The following is a 6,843-nucleotide window of genomic DNA, read 5'->3' as shown; positions in this document are numbered from 1 at the left end:
CATGGGGATGTTGAAGAGATGCCGATGGAGCCTCCACCCCAAGCTACTCCTTGTGAGAGTAATGCAAGGCACGAACCATCTGCAAGTGTCACTCACGCGGCCTCTAGATTGTTGCAATGTGTTTCCACGAGAGAAAGAGGGGAGGGGGAGAGGGGAGAAGAGACAACAAGTGCAAGCGACTGGCTCTATGAAGCCAGAATTTCAAAATAATCCACGAATCCTTGTACCATCTTGGTCTAGACAAGGTGCTTTGTAGATGTATTCCCTTGCATGAACACCAGCAACCAGTGTTGTGGGGGAAGAACACCAAGGTCTAACTAGAGGAAATTTTGTTAGAGATGCCACCAGTTGTAAAATTCTCTAGGCTAGCCTATGGTGGACCACAGTTATAGGTGATTCCTTTTTCAATGCAAAGAAGTGCAACATATGCTAGAGATTGGGACAATCCACCATCAAGGACCACATGTAGTACAACCCAATTATCTCTTTGGAGCCATTCTAGAAGTGGGCCTTCACTTTTTCATCCCATTCAAGCCTGCTGCCCACCCATCTCACCGCATCTTGATGGAAATAGACTAATGTAGCAAGTGGGTTGAGGCAAGGCCTTTGAAAGATAATTCGATTACATTGACTGCCAAATTTTTGGACGAGTACATTATCATGCAGTTTGGGTGCCTGATTGAGATTCTCAGCAACCAAGGAGGCCACTTCATCGATGAAGTGATAAAGAAGATGACATGGTAGCACATGATTATCCATAAGCTATCCACCATTTCCTATATGCAGGAAAATGGGATAGGCAAAATCCTCCAACAAGATCATGACAACAATCATGAAGAAAATCATAATTGAGAATTAGACACATTGGGACCAAAACCTATATTCAATACTATGGGATTTTTGGATAGCATATAAGGTACCAACAAACCTCACCTCTTTTAAGATGGTTTATGGAATTGAGCGGTTGTGCCCATGGAGTACTTGATTCCAAACATGCGGATCAAATTCCAGAATGCCAAACCTAGATGAGTCACTCATGCACTGCATGGAATAGTTGCAACAGCTTGGCAAGACTAGATTCGTCACTCATTCTATTGGTCATTTTCAACCTTGTTCATCACACTTCTGCTCTTCTTGCTCTTTGCACTCTCTTGTACTCTGCCTCCCATCATTTTAGCTCCCACCATGGTGTAAGTCTCTCGACTATCAACCTTTGATAGTACTGCATGGAGCACAATCCCAGTTCACCTCGAGGTTGACATCATCATGGCACAACTCCAACGGGGGGGGATAGTGCATGTAAATTGAGGGGAGCATCTGCTCAACTCCAACTTGGTTGCCTCAACCCTTCATCTCCATCTCTAGGGTGAAGTTTGTTGCTCCAGTTCCAAGCCCAAAGACACGGAAGGTGCTATTCGAATATAAGACTACCCAAGAATACCTGCTCAGCAATCATGCTGACCCTCCTCTCATCCCCTTCTACAAATGTTTTCTTGATTTGATTTGGTTGCAAGCAAAGCCTGCTAATAATACTGTAACTGGGTGGTTAATGAAGGAGGAAGAAAAAATGCCCATGGCATGGAAACATCTATTCATGGAGGTGAAACGCCTTGTTAAGCACAAAAACACATAAGAAGCATTGGCTAGGCATTGGGGGAGAAATGGGGTCTCAAAAGGGCCTCATAAGGAATGGATTAAGAAATGGATTACCATATAGACTGCAAGAGGTGATGGTGGCTCAATGTGCCTTTTCTTAAGTGGCCAAGATGTAGATTATTGTGCAAAAGGCACTAAGGGATTGGGTCCTTGCTTTTGTTGGAGCTTGTCCTCATCCATCTCACCAGGAAATGAAATTGAAGGGGTAGGTAAAGACGATGGATTAGTGGCAGAAGTGGTGGGATTGAGATTGTTGGAATCCATCTGTGCCTCGTGGATGCCAGACATCTGTTCTTCAAAACAAAAGAGAAGATTTTTCTCCATGGTAAAAGGGATTCTTCACAATGTGATCAATGGAATTGTATGATTTAGATGACATTCGAGTGTTTTTGGTTGGGTAAAGAGGGTATATAAGGATCGTTTTTGAGTCTTAAGTTAGTGTCTGGGCACCACAGGTCACTTTATATGCATGGCAATGTATCTCAGTGAGCTTCCCCCCATAAGCTACATCCTAATGGATTTAGTAGACAATATTCCTCTACAAATTAACACACCCGGCATGGTGGCTAAACCTAGAAAACAAATATTGGCTCTCCATCATTACCCTGAACTTCACAAAAAATGGCTACACCCAATTATGCATTGGCCTATTCATATGAAAGCATATAATCTCAAGTGACTGATCACTGACTAGCAACACATGCTATTGTGTCTAGGTTGGGCATTTCTTTCATGTGCTAGGATTGGGACTTTAGACCATCCTACATGCATGGCACCTTTAATGTATCACACTTACATAGATGTCCAACTAGAACCAGGATGGTGGTTATTATTTCAACCATGAGGCTTGAAAAATAATATGCTCTCTCTCTCTCTCTCTCCCCCCCCCCCCCCAAGTTTTTTTTTTCATAAGATACAAATGAAAATGTACCAGCATAATGATTTGTAAGAAAAAAAGATAGCCAAAGACAACATAAAAGTATGAATAACCTTAGTTGTGTAAACGATGTGTATGATGTGCCTTTCTTGCTGCTTGCATACTACAAACATTCTTCTTATTTTGAGAAACTCTTGTGTTATTGTGCCAAAATAATGCCATTGTAGTGATGGTTTCGTCACTTAGGCATTCTCTCCTTTTCTTGTGATTAGTTGATGCCCACAGGCTCACATTGTGTTCCATCACTTCCACTCGATGGCCAATCACTGGAATCATGTTGGTCCTTCTAATGGACAATATCTTTGACATTGTACACCGAAGCCATTTTGTGTTTGATCAGGTGAAATAACATAGCTAATATCACCCTCTTTGTAGCTAGTTGCTCTAAGCTATACACCCCATTCACATTATCACATGTATGAATTTAGTCTTTTCTAGTGCATCCATTTATGGGTGAACTAAGCTAAAAATTTCAACAAACATCAAAGTTTAAATACCATCATGCACTAGATCCATAAGTATGGAGTGTCCCAATCTCTGGGAGTGTTTCAAAGGATGGATTGAACTCGTAAATCCCCCTCCACCTATGAACGATGTCAAAGATATCCCTGTGCGGATGGGTGAGAGAGATAACATACGCAACATTATTGTGCCTTTGATCCACAAGGCATATAATGAAGTCCCAAGCCATAGTGGATGGTGGAGCAGGTGTAGATGTCCTATCAAAGGATCTCTATGAAGAATGGGGTCTCCCACCAATGCAAAAGGCTAATTTCAACATATGCCTTATCGATGAGTCACAGGCTAAACCCTTGAAAATAGTAAATGGCATGTCCACAAAGATCGCAGGAGTCCACTTTTCCCTTCAATTCACAATCTTGGATCTCCCCAAAAAATCCTATCAAATCTTACTAGGATGTCCTTGGTTACGGGAAGCATCAGTCCTCCAGGACTGGGGAACTCATAGACTGACAATCCAGAATCATGACATCGTAGTCAAGTTGAATGTGGGGATAAGAGCTATCAAACCAATTATGCCTATAGTGTTGGATGACACATCTTCAACAACAATCTCAAGCAAATCAGCTCCCTTGCAACAGCATGCCATGGCAGGTGACTCACAAAGCAATGTCAATAACTACATACAAACATTGGCAACCATCGACAACTGCCATTCATTAGACCCTATCTTCTCATAGATAGATGCTAAGGTGCTACAGGTAGATCCTCCACTCCCATATGAAGAACCAATCGATCTAGAGATGCCATTCTTTATGGCTGACCTCGAGTGGGATAATGAACTTGAAGAAGATACCCATACCAATGATGGCTCAGATTTTCCTTGGGACCTTGAAACAGAGGGTGAGAATGCTGAAATTGAAGGTCAAATATTTGATAATGACTTAGCCATTCTGCATGCCCTAATGGCAGTCGAGCTCCCAAAAGTTGAACCTCCAAAGTTGAATAACAACAGAAGATCCCACAAGAAAGCCGGAGGAGGAAATCGCAGAAAAGCCAAGGCCGAGCACTTCAATGAATTCAAATGAGTCCAATCAAGGATCTTTGAATTGTACCTTGCAAAGTCAGCTCCCTCAAAATCAGAACCATCACCTCTTGAATGGTCCCCTGAGGGACTGGAAGGAGTATGCGTAGCAAATGAACCCTCACTTGGAAACACTTTACCAGTGGAAAAGTTACCCCACAGTTCCCAACCTAAGAAGTTTTGGAAATATAAGCCACATGTACAGATGAAGCTCGATCAAGAGACTTCAAAAAAAGAAAGTAAAAAAGAGACTAACAAATTGGTAAATGAAACTATGCCACCCAGTACAAATGGCACATGTCAGGCTAGTTCAACACCATCAGAGGCCGATTTTCGAGAAGTGCCAGAATACTTCAAGAATTACACAAGTGGCAGTGCGCCAATAGCAATACCAAGACCACTAAGAGAATCTGAAGTTCAAGAAACCAATAGCATTGGAGAAACTCCAATCTATGAGGGACCGGCAAAAACATGCACAATAAACCTCGCCCTTGAAGGGGAGGAAGAAAAACTGGTTTTCATTGGGAAACAGCTTCGACTCTCATATGTACAAGCCCCAATAGCACCCACAAATTGGACTCGCTATGTTGAGAGTTGTGGTGCCATGAGCACATGTAGAGCAAAGGTATGAGTAAAGGGCAAGCTGCCACATGGCATGGAGGAGCTATCCCACATGTGAGCAATAACCCTCACCTATAAAAGGGAGGTTCATTTGAAGTAATATCAATCAAGCACTTTGCACTATCTCAAGATTCTCTTTATGAGTCCAAGCTAATCTATCTTGGAACCTAATTGACTTGAGGTACATGTCATGAGCACTCTCTTCATCATGTCTCCATGTAGGTTCCATCCACCTTAGAGTGCTCCATAGATCTTGAGGCACACATGTTTGTCATGGTATTAGAGCATAGGTTTAGCTCTCCTAGTTTAGCTCATTAGTAGTTCACTAGGATTGCTCCGATTCCTAGATTAGTTTTAGAATGTAAGATTAGTTTTAGATCTCTGAGTTCTTCATTTAGAGAGTTGAGTTCATTGTGAGCTTGAGTGTTTCTTGCTGAGAGAGATTTTCCGTCCCCATTGTTCTTGTGAAAAAAATGATAGGGAGAGAGGATCAAAAATGTGATTCTCGGGCCTCCATAGCTCTACTCCTGAATCCATGCCTTAAAGTGCAAGTACTACGAGCCTCCAAAGCCTTCACTCTCCCACGCTTCACTGCAACATAGGCTCCATATCCAGCAAAGGCAATGCCTATCTACAACTTCTCATTTGCCTACACTACCAGCCCTGAGGCGCTACAGTTAAACAACCAAGCGACAACCATCAACATCGTCATCTACAAGTAGGCAGCCTGTACATCAGCTTCTCGACCGCCATAGCTTCGCTGCTATAGCAACGAACCTTCTGCCTGTCAACGAGCAAAGGCCTCCAACAGACAGTGCGCCATGGCTCATACCAACAAGCGACTCCAGCAAGGCAGCCGATAGAGCAAGAGTGGCTCAATAGCTCCTCCAACGTGAGCACCTAGTAGCTGCCGCCAACGACATCAAATGCCTCCTATGCATCAAACTTGGCTCCAATGTCCTCGACTCCATCTACAGCATGCTCCATACAAAGTCTCTCCTTCACCGAATGGCTGCTCCAGTCCATCGCGATGCCTGTCCCTGCTCCCGAGTCGCAAACACGCCCATCAAATGCATTCTGTAGCCTCGGCTGCAATAGTAGATCCACCAAAGCCAGCAGTAGTGACTTTAGCTCCAACGCCTTAACGGTCGCCTACATCTTCTTCACCGCGTGCAACTTCATTGCGCCAAAGCTCACACAACTGACCCACACGCATTCCATCTGCAACCCAACCTTCTCCAAATAGAGCCTCTTCTTGCAGCCAGCTAGCCCCCACCGGTGCGCCATCTCCAGCGACTCTTGCGAGTATCTCCAGCAACTCTTGCAATTCACCCGTGGCCTCACCCGACTTGAGTCTCCACACGCAGAAGCGGCTCCATCCACAGCTCGAAGTGCTTTCGATCGTCTACTGCTTCTTATTGCCTAGCCTCTTCTTCGTAAGCCTCCCGTCTAACACGCAACCCTACAGCTGTGGAGATCATCGTTTGCATCGCCTTCACCACATCGATGTTCTTGCTCCAGATCCTCAAAGCTCTCCTTTCATTTTCTCTAGGTCTAACCTTAGGACACATGGCAGCCTTTGGCAAAGACACGTGGTAAGATAGAATTCAAGTTAGGTTAGTTAACCCTTGGTTTGGGATTGGTTAATCGTTTGCCACATGGCAGATAAGATTGGGTGTGGGTGTGGTTAAGTTCAACTGTGGTTAAGTTTATAGTTAGGTTCAGTTTAGGTGGACCATGGTAAAGTCAATGTAACCATGGGTTAACCTATTTGGGTTTAAAGATTACCACATGGCACAGTGCCACCTAAGCACAGAGTCCCTTGCTAAGCACAGTATGAAATTCATCATGTGAATCCCTGTGCCACATCATCAAAGGCCCTGTTCTTCACAGGAACTTCGACAAGCCATAACTTGCAATCCAAGAAGAATTTGGACACATTCTAAAAAGGAAAAGTGATCGTCTTTTCAAGCTCTACGTGCCTATCAGATCAGAATCATTGTATACAATTAGACACTGCCAATATTTTAAAAAAAATCAATTGGTAAGACTGTTGCAACAAATGATAAATCAAAGCATGAATGCA

Source organism: Dipteris shenzhenensis, chromosome 28, assembly GCF_047967505.1.
Source record: "Dipteris shenzhenensis isolate YYH24624 ecotype China chromosome 28, Dip_SZ_1.0, whole genome shotgun sequence".
Classification (NCBI taxonomy): Eukaryota; Viridiplantae; Streptophyta; class Polypodiopsida; order Gleicheniales; family Dipteridaceae; genus Dipteris; species Dipteris shenzhenensis.
Note: the sequence above shows the minus strand (reverse complement) of the source record.